We start from the raw sequence: 12,500 nt of genomic DNA, 5'->3' as shown, positions 1-12,500 counted from the left end.
TTGAAGTTTCTAAATTAAGGATTATGAAACTGAATTATAAGTTGTAAATACCACAATAGATAATAAAGTTTATCTACTGACTAAACACAAAGACAGTCTAGGAGTCTGAAGTTCATTTTAATCTCAATACAAAGATCTCATCATAATAATTCAAAATACTAATTTAATGAAACCCAATCATGCACAACTTTGTAACTGTGTCTGAGATTCAATTTTAAAAAATCATGATGAGTTTGAACATGGCACTTTTATTTTTCTCATTGTCAAGAATTGAACCCAAGGAGATGAGGCACATATTCTACCCCTCAGCCACAACCAAGCCCCAGAATGAGTTTAATTACTAACAAATTCTCTAACAAATTAAAAATAATTGATAAAAGCTATTTTCAATGGAAAAAGACATTACACAAACCTTACCAAGTTTAGAACTGTAGAGATATTAAGAGGGCTGGAATGTGTTTTAAATGCAGGAGCCCTGAGTTCAATCCCATGTCCCAAATGGTCTCCCCAGCACAATCCTGGGAGTACCACTCTGAGCACTTCTTGGTGCAGCCCAAAAAGAAAAAAAAAACCTTGCAAAAATTCTTGAATCCTCAAAACTTGTAAAGTTCTTACATCTAGATTAAAACTTACTTATTAGTACTTATATTAGTATTAGTATCAATATTAGTATTTCTGTATCTAGAATTACAAAAAGCATGAGACAGCAAAAGATAAGTCCTATGCCTTTGTAAAATATTCTAGAGCCTCACTTTGTGTATACTGCTTCTATAATGGCAAAACTAGTATTTCAAATAAAGCATTTAATATGCTGAGTAAGAATTTAGGAAAATTACATGTTGATCCTGTAGTCCTGTTTTCCTGCTTTCCTAGAAGCTTTCTTTAATATAAAATGGGCTAGGATCATAGATACTGAAAGATAAACTTTCACAATGAAACACAGTCAAACTTCAGCCCATCTTGGACTACGTTTACAGTCCTAAATAGATTAACTTTATTTAGTGATTTATTCGCTAACAGAGTAACAATCTTACTATTAGGATATCTAGTTTCTACAAATAGCATGACTAGTTCTACTAACTGTGACTCTTCTGTATGCTTTGTTACAAGGAGATAACAAGATAGATATAATAAGGAGATACCACATTCTCTTTTCATCTTTCAACGAGAAAACATTCTTATTCCTGACAGACCATTAAGAATTTCTACTGTTCTCTACATATTTTTCTTTTTGGGTCACACCCAACGATGCACAGGGATTACTCTTGGCTCTGCACTCAGGAATTACTCCTAGAGGTGATCAGGGGACCATATGGGATGCTGGGAATCGAACCCAGGTTGGCCGCATGCAAGGCAAACACCCTACCCGCTGTGCTATCACTCCAACCTCTACATATTTCTTAAGCCAAGAGGCCAAGCCACAAGTTAAGTGCAAATGTTGATCACACTCTACTACAACAAAGTAAACGATATTAGTAAAAGGTATTTATGGGAAAAAATACGTGAAAAAAGGCAAGGGCCCCACTATTATTGTTCTGTATAGTATGTACCCTCACATGTAACATATGTGACATTCAGATCTAATAAGGAAAAACATATAGAATCTACTAAACAATAAACTGGAAATTTATGGGGTTGGGCAGAAAACTCAAAGGGATGTCTTGTGTACATTCTCAAGGCCCAGAATTCAATCCTCAGTGCCACAGGCTCCAATGCCAAACTATCAGGTCCAGGTAAAGTATCCATGGGAGTGAGCTCCAGGCCCTGAGCACCCCTGGGGAGAACTCCTCTCCAAAACTGCATTTATGGTAAAAGCATATTTTATACTGAAATATCTATACATAATATGCATATATATAATAAAAATTTTAAAAATAAGAAGTGTGGTGGTCTTGGGTCAGAGCAATAGTACAGTAGGGAACTTGCCATGTATGCAGCTGATTCAGGTTTTTTTTTTTAAGTTTTTTTTTTCTATTTTTTTATCTTTTTTTTTATTTATTTATTGAATCACTGTGGGAAAGGTTACAAAGCTTTCAGGTTTATGTCTCAGTCATGCAAATATCAAACACATTTCCCTTTACCAATACTTATTTTTTACCATGAAGAACCCCAATAAAATGCACCCCCCACCCCTCCCCGTCCCTGTGAGGCAGATGAATTCTAGTTAACACTCTATCTGCTTTGATTAGATTCATTGTTTCAATAAAAGATTCACCACTATTATTTAGAGTTTACCACCCCACCCCCCCCCCCCCAAATCAGACATGCTGAAAAAGCATTGTGAAGTGATTTGCTTTCTAGAGCTAGGTTCAAGAATTAAATGTTGGTTTTGGATTTCTGCTATTTTACCTATTGACCCTGGAAGTATTTCTACTGAAAGTCAGATAGTTAAGAAATTGGTTTCTGTGTTCTGGAGTCGTGGCCGTGCTGGAGAGCCGCTCGCGGGGGGCAACCGGTGGCCTCGGTAGGGCGTGAAGGGCGGAGCGAAACGCCCCCCTTCCCATGAGGTTTTAGTCGCCCCCACACTCCCGGCTCATACCTGCTGTCCACAAGGCTCCCATGTGGCTGCCATCTTTCTTTCCAGAGAGGAGAGGGCGAATGGGGCAACACCCTTTCCCCTCCGGCAGACTTGATGGGCTGGATCAACGCATAGTCCGTTCACTTTTCTGCTCCAAGCTGCTGGGTTCTGCATTAAGTCCTTGTGCTTCTGGGGCCATGGCCGTGCTGGAGAGCCGCTCGCGGGGGGCGACTTGTGACCTCGGTAGGGCGTGAAGGACGGACCGGAACGCCCCCCGACCCATGAGGTTTTAGTCGCCCCCACTCCCCCGGCTCATACCTGCTTTCCACAAGGCTCCCATGTGGCCGCCATCTTTCTTTCCAGAGAGGAGAGGGCGAATGGGGCAACACCCTTTCCCCTCCGGCAGACTTGATGGCCTGGATCAATGCATAGTCCGTTCACTTTTCTGCTCCAAGCTGCTGGGTTCTGCATTAAGTCCTTGTGCTTCTGGGGCCATGGCTGTGCTGGAGAGCCGCTCGTGGGGGGCAACTGGTGACCTCGGTAGGGCGTGAAGGACGGACCGGAACGCCCCCCTTCCCATGAGGTTTTAGTCGCCCCCACACCCCCGGCTCATACCTGCTGTCCACAAGGCTCCCATGTGGCTGCCATCTTTCTTTCCAGAGGGAGGAGGGCGGAAGGGAGCAACACCCTTTCCCCTCTGGGCAGAAATGATTGCCTGGATTAACGCATAGTCCTTTCACTTTTCTGCTCCAAGCTGCTGGGTTCTGCATTAAGCCCTTGTGCTTCTGGGGCTGTGGCCGTGCTGGAGAGCAGCTCGTGGGGGGCAACTGGTGACCTCGGTAGGGCGTGAAGGACGGACCGGAACGCCCCCCTTCCCATGAGGTTTTAGTCGCCCCCACACTCCCGGCTCATACCTGCTGTCCACAAGGCTCCCATGTGGCTGCCATCTTTCTTTCCAGAGGGAGGAGGGCGGAAGGGAGCAACACCCTTTCCCCTCTGGGCAGAAATGATTGCCTGGATTAACGCATAGTCCTTTCACTTTTCTGCTCCAAGCTGCTGAGTTCTGCGTTAAGCCCTTGTGCTTCTGGGGCTGTGGCCGTGCTGGAGAGCCGCTCGTGGGGGGCAACTGGTGACCTCGGTAGGGCGTGAAGGACGGACCGGAACGCCCCCCTTCCCATGAGGTTTTAGTCGCCCCCACACTCCCGGCTCATACCTGCTGTCCACAAGGCTCCCATGAGGCCGCCATCTTTCATTCCAGAGAGGAAAGGGCGAATAGGGCAACACCCTTTCCCCTCCGGCAGACTTGATGGCCTGGGTCAACGCATAGTCCTTTCACTTTTCTGCTCCAAGCTGCTGGGTTCTGCATTAAGTCCTTGTGCTTCTGGGGCCGTGGCTGTGCTGGAGAGCCGCTCGTGGGGGGCGACTGGTGACCTCGGTAGGGCGGACCGGAACACCCCCCTTCCCATGAGGTTTTAGTCGCCCCCACACCCCCGGCTCATACCTGCTGTCCACAAGGCTCCCATGTGGCCGCCATCTTTCTTTCCAGAGGGAGGAGGGCGGAAGGGAGCAACACCCTTTCCCCTCTGGGCAGAAATGATTGCCTGGATTAACGCATAGTCCTTTCACTTTTCTGCTCCAAGCTGCTGGGTTCTGCATTAAGCCCTTGTGCTTCTGGGGCTGTGGCCGTGCTGGAGAGCCGCTCGTGGGGGGCAACTGGTGACCTCGGTAGGGCGTGAAGGACGGACCGGAACGCCCCCCTTCCCATGAGGTTTTAGTCGCCCACACACTCCCAGCTCATACCTGCTGTCCACAAGGCTCCCATGTGGCCGCCATCTTTCTTTCCAGAGAGGAGAGGGCGAATGGGGCAACACCCTTTCCCCTCCGGCAGACTTGATGGCCTGGGTCAACGCATAGTCCGTTCACTTTTCTGCTCCAAGCTGCTGGGTTCTGCATTAAGTCCTTGTGCTTCTGGGGCCGTGGCTGTGCTGGAGAGCCGCTCGTGGGGGGTGACTGGTGACCTCGGTAGGGCGTGAAGGACGGACCGGAACGCCCCCCTTCCCATGAGGTTTTAGTCGCCCCCACACCCCCGGCTCATACCTGCTGTCCACAAGGCTCCCATGTGGCCGCCATCTTTCTTTCCAGAGGGAGGAGGGCGGAAGGGAGCAACACCCTTTCCCCTCTGGGCAGAAATGATTGCCTGGATTAACGCATAGTCCTTTCACTTTTCTGCTCCAAGCTGCTGGGTTCTGCATTAAGCCCTTGTGCTTCTGGGGCTGTGGCCGTGCTGGAGAGCCGCTCGTGGGGGGCAACTGGTGACCTCGGTAGGGCATGAAGGACGGACCGGAACGCCCCCCTTCCCATGAGGTTTTAGTCGCCCCCACACCCCCGGCCCATATCAGGTTTGATCCCAATACCACACTTGGTCCTCTAGACTCATCAGGCGCAATCTCTGAGCATAGAGCTAGGAGTAAGCCCTGAGCAATGTCAGGTGTGCCCCCCCCACCAAAAAAATTTTTTAAAAAATTTTATAAAGGCAAACAATTCACACTTAACTAGAAAAACAATTTAAAAATTAACCGAAGGTCATTAATAGCAATTAATATAATACAAAATGTAGAGTCATACTATGAGAGCTAACCTTGGATGTCTTTTCATTGTTCCCAAAATCAAATGAGAAATACAAAATACTATTATTACTCACAGCTGATATATAAGACTATACAAAAGGTTTAAATAAATATAAGCAGGTGAGAAGATCCAAGATCTTTAACCTTGGGCTTTATAAAAATTTGAAATTCTTTAACACAAGTCCCACATAACAGGGATTATTCAAAAGAATGTTTTACTATCATTCTAAATTTAAAATCCATTTTCTCAGATTATAAGTAGCTTGCTCTGAAAATTACTTTCATGTTCTAAACGCCACTAAAGGAAGAAACTGAGAAAATACTGTCATACTGTAAATAAACTAAACAGAAAATTCATTATTTCATTACCAGTCATATCTTTATTTGATTAATTTTAACAACAATGCACTGTACCATCATGCCAAATCTAGTATTCTAAAGCACATTTAAAGGTTAGTCAGAAACTTATAAATCTATCATTGCCTAAGGAGTTAGTCATGGCACCCACCTTTCAAAGACAAATGATTCTTATTTTGATGTAGCTTCTAGATCCAATTACCAGCTTATAGAAAATATGTAGGACTAAAGAATGGAATGTTCTAAGTCAATTCCAATACAATAGGAAACTCCAAACAGAATCCAACAGAATCAGTACAAGTGCAGGGTTGTGGTAGGTGGAGAGAAAAGAAATTTTACAAATCAAGGCACGAACCAATGGGATATAGTGCCACCAGCAGGTCAAACTTAATCTGTGAGGCAAGTGCATCAGCAGCCTGATGGTGCCTTCAGACTTCCAGATACCCCCAAATTGCTGCTGTGCCTTTGGCCAGACCCCAACAACTTGGGGCGAAGTTTACCAAGAAAGTAAACAGCCAAAAGTTAGGTATGCGGGAGACACACCCACAAACCACCTCCAGCTCATCTATATAATTGAAGGCAAGGCCTCTCTGGTTCCTGATCAAACTGCTTAATAAGGCCATGCTCCCAGAGATTCTGAAACAAATCTCGGAACCCCAGTGGCTTTTGGCAGAAAAGTGTCCAGTCCCTGCAGTAGGTTACCGGCTCCAGGCCACCCCAGAGGGGAAACGGTGCTGTCCCTCCGCCTGCTCCCTCTTGGCGGGTCGGTGGCCACCACCCTCCAGAGGCCATTAAACAGTCAGGTTTGGGCCCACAGTGATGAGACAGGTGGGGCCTCAAAGGATGGGGGTAGAGCCGGCCCTTGCCTCCCTGCCCCAATGAGACCCCGAATTCTCGCCCACGACGAATGGCTTCTCTGACTCCTGATCAAGCTGCTTAACGGCCATGATCCAAGAGACTCAGAAACAAATCTCAGAACCCAGTGGCTTTTGGCAGAAATGCATCCGGTCCCCATAGTCGGTTACTGGCGCCAGGCCACTCCAGGTGAGAACAGGTTTTGTGCCTTGGACTGTTCCCCTGGCAGCTCAGTGGCCGCTATCCTCCAGAGGCCATTGGAGAGTCAGGTTTCGGCCCGCAGCAAGGAGACATTTGGGGCCTCACAGGATGGGGGTGGAGCTGGCCCTTTCCTTCCCACCCCAACAAGACCCCGGGTCACCGCCCAATAATAGCCTCTCTGGAGCCTGAACAAGCTGCTTAATGGCCATGATCCCAGAGACTCAGGAACAAATCTCAGAACACAGCAGGTTTTGGCAGAAATCCCTCCAGATTTAATTGTTAAAATTTCGAAATCCAAAAATCACACAGTCACACAACATCGTATGTTATTCATAACCAGCAATAGAAAACAAATTGTCTACTTTTGCCTTTCCGGCAGATCTGAATGTTGGTGTAGCATTGTACCTCCTGTTGTTCATCGATTTGCTAGAGTGGGCCCAGTAACATCTCCATTGTGAGACCTGCTACTGTGTCTAGCATATTGAATACGTCACGAGTAGCTTGCCAGGCTTTGCCGTGTGGGCGAGATACTCTCGGTAGCTTGCTGGGCTCTGAGAGGGGTGGAGGGATCAAACCCAGGTTGGCTGGGTCGGCCACGTGCAAGGCAAACGCCCTACTGCTATGCTATCGCTCCAGTGTTGGGGTAAAATCCCAAATAATTATGGTGGGTCTGGTGTCTAAATATTGAATGTAATCAAAGTAGAGAAAGTAATGTGGAAATCATCTACCCCACAGGTAGAGGGAGAGTGTGGGATGGGGGAGTATACTGGGGTTTTGGTGGTGGAAAATGGGCACTGGTGAAGGGACGGGCGTTCCATCATTGTATGACCAACACTTAAACCCGAAAGCTTTGTAACTGCTCTCACGGTGATTCAATAAACAAATTTATAAAAAAGAAAAAAAAAAGTAAGGTGGAGTTCATGCCCAATTCAATCAGCCTAATCAATGTCTGAATAATTAGAAATACTCCTACATTACAATAAAAAAAAAGACATGAACCAATCACCATATATCTGAATTCTGATTCAAACAACATAAAAAATTTTAACTATGATATTTTGAACAATTAAAAATATAAATACTTGGGGCTGGAGCAATAGCACAGCGGGTAGGGCGTTTGCCTTGCATGCGGCCGACCCAGGTTTGAATCCTAGCATCCCATATGGTCCCCTGAGCACTTCCAGGAATAATTGCTGAGTGCAGAGCCAGAAGTAACCCGAGTATCGCCAGGTGTGACCCAAAAAGCAAAAAAATAAAAAAATAAACACCTGTTCAATATTTGCTATTAAAAACATTTTTGAAATGATATATTATTGTTAACATTTTATTGTGTATCTATTTTCTGTTTGGGGAACAGAAGCAGGAACAGAAGCACAAGCTGTTCTTCCAATGAACCACACGCTCAGTCCTCTAATTACTTTTTGTTATTTTTGTTATTGTGTTTTGGTCCATACTCTGTGGTATTCAGGGGTTAATTCCTGGCTCTGCACTCAGGAATTACTCCTGGCTGTGCTTGGGGGACCACATGGGATGCCAGGGATCAAACCCAGGTCGACCATACACAAGGAAAAGAGCCTTACCCACTGTATAATCTCTGGTTCCTCTAATTATATTTAAAATGTAACTCAGTCCCATCCCTAAGAGTTTTAAGTGCAGCATGTATGGAATAATTTGATGTCAGGGGCATGCTTCAAAATAAGAAAGTAATGATTAATGTTTCATTTATTCTGAATGCTCTTTCTGTGTCTATTTAGGCGATTTATTTTTTATTTTTAGTTTTGCGGCTACATCCCACAGTCCTAGGGATTTAGTCCTGGCTCTACACTTAGGGATCACCTGGCTGTGCTGGGGGGACCATATGTGGTGCTGTGGATCGAGCCCAGATCAGCTATATGCAAACAAGTGCTCTACCTGCTGTACTATCTGTCTAGAATTCAGCTAATTTTTTTTTTCCATTTTGGGGCCACACCCAGCGGTGCCTGGTTCTGTGTTCAGGGATTACTCCTAGAAGAGCTTGGGGGACCACACAGGGCACCAGGGATCAAAAACTCAGGTCAGCCACATGCCATGAAAGTCACAAAAGTACACTGTCCACTGTACAATCTCTCCGGTTCCACCTCAAGTGTTTTTTAATACATATAGAGATTTCTTTCTTTTGCTTATTAATAATATGATTAAGCATTATCTGTAATATCTTCTATAATAAAACCAATGTCAACCTTATGGGATAAAATCGATTTTTATACTTTTATAGACCTATTCACATTATTCTTTAAATTCTTGAATTTTTTTTCTGTCAGTAAATTATTTGTAGGAGTTATCTAATTCACATAAATTTGAAAATGTAATAGCATAGGACTGTTCACACTATTTTTTAAAATTTATCTATAAAATGAAAGATAGAGTTTTTGAAAACTTTTACCAACTTATCATTGATTTACAGTTCTATGGAATTCCAGGAGTTCTGCTTTACTCCTCTCTATGTGCATAGTTGTCACCACACACACAACAACAAAATTTATATTTTCATGGAATATAAAGAACAATGGACTATGGAATATAGAAATATAGTAAGACAACAACAAATGGCCAAAGGTATCAGAACTGGAAAATTTAATTATGCTTATCTGGGACAGAGGGATGAGTGGAAGGTGTCCAGGACACTGGTAGAGAGAAATGGGCACTCTGGTACTGGGTGTGGTGTTGAAATGATGAACACATGAAACTATCATTAACAGTATTGTAAACCACAGTAGCTCAATAAAAAAAAAATGAAATGACAAAAACTCTCTTTATACAAAGGAGATATGAGTTAGGTAGAACTAGTCATGAATAAATATTGTTGGGAGCTGGGTAAAAGAAACATGAGGATTTAAATATTCTATTGCTTTTTGTTAGACTCTTTAACAAAATGTTTTAAAATAATATAAAAGTCAATCTGGCAACAGCGATTACTTTTGGTTAAAACTCTGACATACTCAGGGTCTGGAGTGGTAGTACTGTGGGTAGGGAGTTTGCCTTGCACATGGCCAACCTGGATTCGATCCCTGGCATCTGATATGGTCCCCCAGCACTGCCAGGAGTGATTCCTGAGGGCAGAGCCAGGAGTAAATCCCTGAGCACTGTCAGGGGTAACCCCCCAAAATCAAAAACTCTGACAAACTCAAAATTCACAAAGTTCTCTAAATGATTTCAACGGAGTAATATAAATGCCTAGAGCCATGTCCACTCACTACTCCCCCAACCACTAACCTCACTTACAGTTACTTCTTCAAACTGTATTCCACTTGAAAACATAAGAATATGAATCTGCTTCTCCCTTTCTTCCTACCATCCCTTCATTCCAATGAAGAGATTCCATTCTCTCCAGCCAAGGAATCCATTTTTAACACCATTTTAATGCTGGTGAATCTGGGAAACACTCTTTGAGAAAATGACCTTTAGAATTTATAACCATCTACTGCTTAAATGAGTTAACATTTAAAGAAATAAAACGGTAACACACCATGCAGGAGAAAAATCCTATTCTCTTTAATTTTACATTCCAGTAAAAAGAGGAGAAAAATACATATATTTAAATTGTATTGTAAATTAGGTTGCAACACATGCTGCGAAGAAAAGCAAAGGAGACCAAGGAGGAGAGCAAATGGCCTAAAGTAAATCTAAAGTAAATGGTTAATTTAGATAAGATGCTCAGAAAATTAAAGGTAACCTAAGAGAAGCAAGTGAGGTAGACTGGAAGTGAGTTTATCCGTGAGAAGAATCAAAGCAGGGATAGCACAATGTGTAGTACTATGGCACATCAGGTTCTCTCTTTGGTTTGATCCTTGGCACCACATATGTTTCCCTGAGCAGTATCAGGAGTCACCTCCTATGCACAGAGCCAGGAGTAAACCCTGAGTACAGGCAGGTGTGATTGCCCCTCCCCACCCCCCACACATATACATATAAATATAAATAACTGTTAAGAGATGATACCCCAAATACTGCATGTGGTAAATAACACACACTTTGGGGGCTGAAGAGACAGTACAAAGGGTACGGTGCTTGCTTTCAAGTGACAGACCTGGGCTTGATACCTAGCATGCTACATGATCCTGAGCACTGCCAGAAATAATTCCTGAGTGCAGAACCAGGAGTAAGCCCTATACATGGGGTGTGGCCAAAAAAATAAACAAAACACACTTCCCGCATCTTATCTTGGCGATGTATTAATTTGATTTTAAGTAGGGCGTTTGCCTTGCACGCAGCCAGCATGGCCGACCCGAGTTCGATTCCTCCGCCCCTCTCAGAGAGCCCGGCAAGCTACCGAGAGTATCTCGCCCGCACGGCAGAGCCTGGCAAGCTCCCCGCGACGTACTCGATATGCCAGACACAGTAACAACAAGTCTCATGATGGAGACGTTACTGGACCCGCTCGAGCAAATCGACGAACAACGGGAGGGCCTTTACCTTTTTACCTTTACCTTACAACATTACAATACTATCAGTGACTGGGCTCCACGCAAACTAGCATTCCAACACCACCGACCCAGCAGTTTCCCTTCCCCTCCACCACTGTCTCAGGTTCCCCCAGTCACTCACACGCCTGCCTACTCTACCCCTCTACCCTGACCCACCACCTCTCACTACAGGGTAAGCTCCATTCCACACACTAGCTTCTAGATTCTGTTGTTTCCTTACCATGCTTCTCTATATTCCAGCTATTAGAGAAGATTATTCTGTATCTGTTTCTCTCTTGGCTAAGTTCACTCAATATAATGCCCTACAGTTCCATCCACATAGCAGCCATTTGCATAACTTAGCCTCAAGCAGTTTGTAATCACATATAGGTTACAATCTTTTTACCTGTTAGTAAAATGCCCATATAGAAAGGAACAAGTCTAATCCCCAGGAATATGAATTTATAAAATACATAAAAGCAGCTACCAGAAAAGTTATTTTCTGATGATTGTACTTAAAAGCTTCATAAAATATGCAAGTCTGAGGAAAGTTCTTAGTTTTTGCTATTGAGTCCTTAAAACCGTACATATACAGACTCTTTAGATTTCATATTTTGAGTGGTACTTCAAAAAATAAACAACTTATGTGTGGCTATTTTACAAAAAATTATTAAGAGTAAAAATTAAAAAATCACCTACAAGGATTAGCTCAATGGGTTAAGTGCATTCTTTGCATGCAGGAGACCAGGATTTGATTCCCAACCACCACTGGGAGTAGCATAAAAACATATCAACAATACCACTATTCCATTACTGAGCTAGAACATTTCACATAACGGTAACTGTCTTACAACTCTGATGCTAAATGTTTTTAGCCCAATATATAAGGTTACTAAAAGTGTAAACTGATTTCCTTTTAAATTTCGCTTTTGAGAAATTGTTATTAAAGAAAATGGAGGACATAACAGTAAAAGAAAATTTAAAATGCCTAGGATCTTTCTAGTTAGCAATAACTACTGTTAATACTTTGTTGTTTTTCCTGCCTTTTTTCAAAGTATATATATTTAATACCTTGTCTTCTGAGCACCATTAACTCTGAAACATTCACAGATCCCAGGTGGAAGATGAAATAACAGGTTGGTGACAGATAATACTACCATCGGGACTTATTAGCCCTTCCCAATTACAGAAATGAAAATAAGCACTAGTAATTTAATACAGACTTAAAGCTTCATTATTATTCAAGTCCCAGAAATAAAATTGTCTATTATTTGTTATTTTACGAAGATAGCCTGAGGATGATTTGAAAGCTGAAATACAACTATAAAACCCAATTTCTTTCCAAAATTGTTTTTCCTTTCACTATTTTCCTCAGAAACAGTACAAGGGGACAAACAAAAACAAGAAACAGACTATATGGCAAACACTTTAGATCTAATAGGGTATTTTATTTTTATTGTAAAAATCTAATTTTCAAGAAATATTCAAAATGGGGCAAAA

The 12,500-nt window shown here is 43.2% G+C and overlaps 1 protein-coding gene across 1 annotated transcript in view; it reads right to left on the bottom strand.

Moving 5' to 3' along the window:
• BRD10 (bromodomain containing 10) overlaps positions 1 to 12,500 on the bottom strand; it is a 107,706-nt gene that overhangs the window by 83,298 nt on the left and 11,908 nt on the right. The gene's annotated exons all lie outside the window — the stretch shown is intronic.

Source organism: Sorex fumeus, unplaced genomic scaffold, assembly GCF_029834395.1.
Source record: "Sorex fumeus unplaced genomic scaffold, SorFum_2.1 ptg000079l, whole genome shotgun sequence".
Lineage (NCBI taxonomy): Eukaryota > Metazoa > Chordata > Mammalia > Eulipotyphla > Soricidae > Sorex > Sorex fumeus.
Note: the sequence above shows the minus strand (reverse complement) of the source record. Positions and strands in the feature narration are given on the sequence as shown.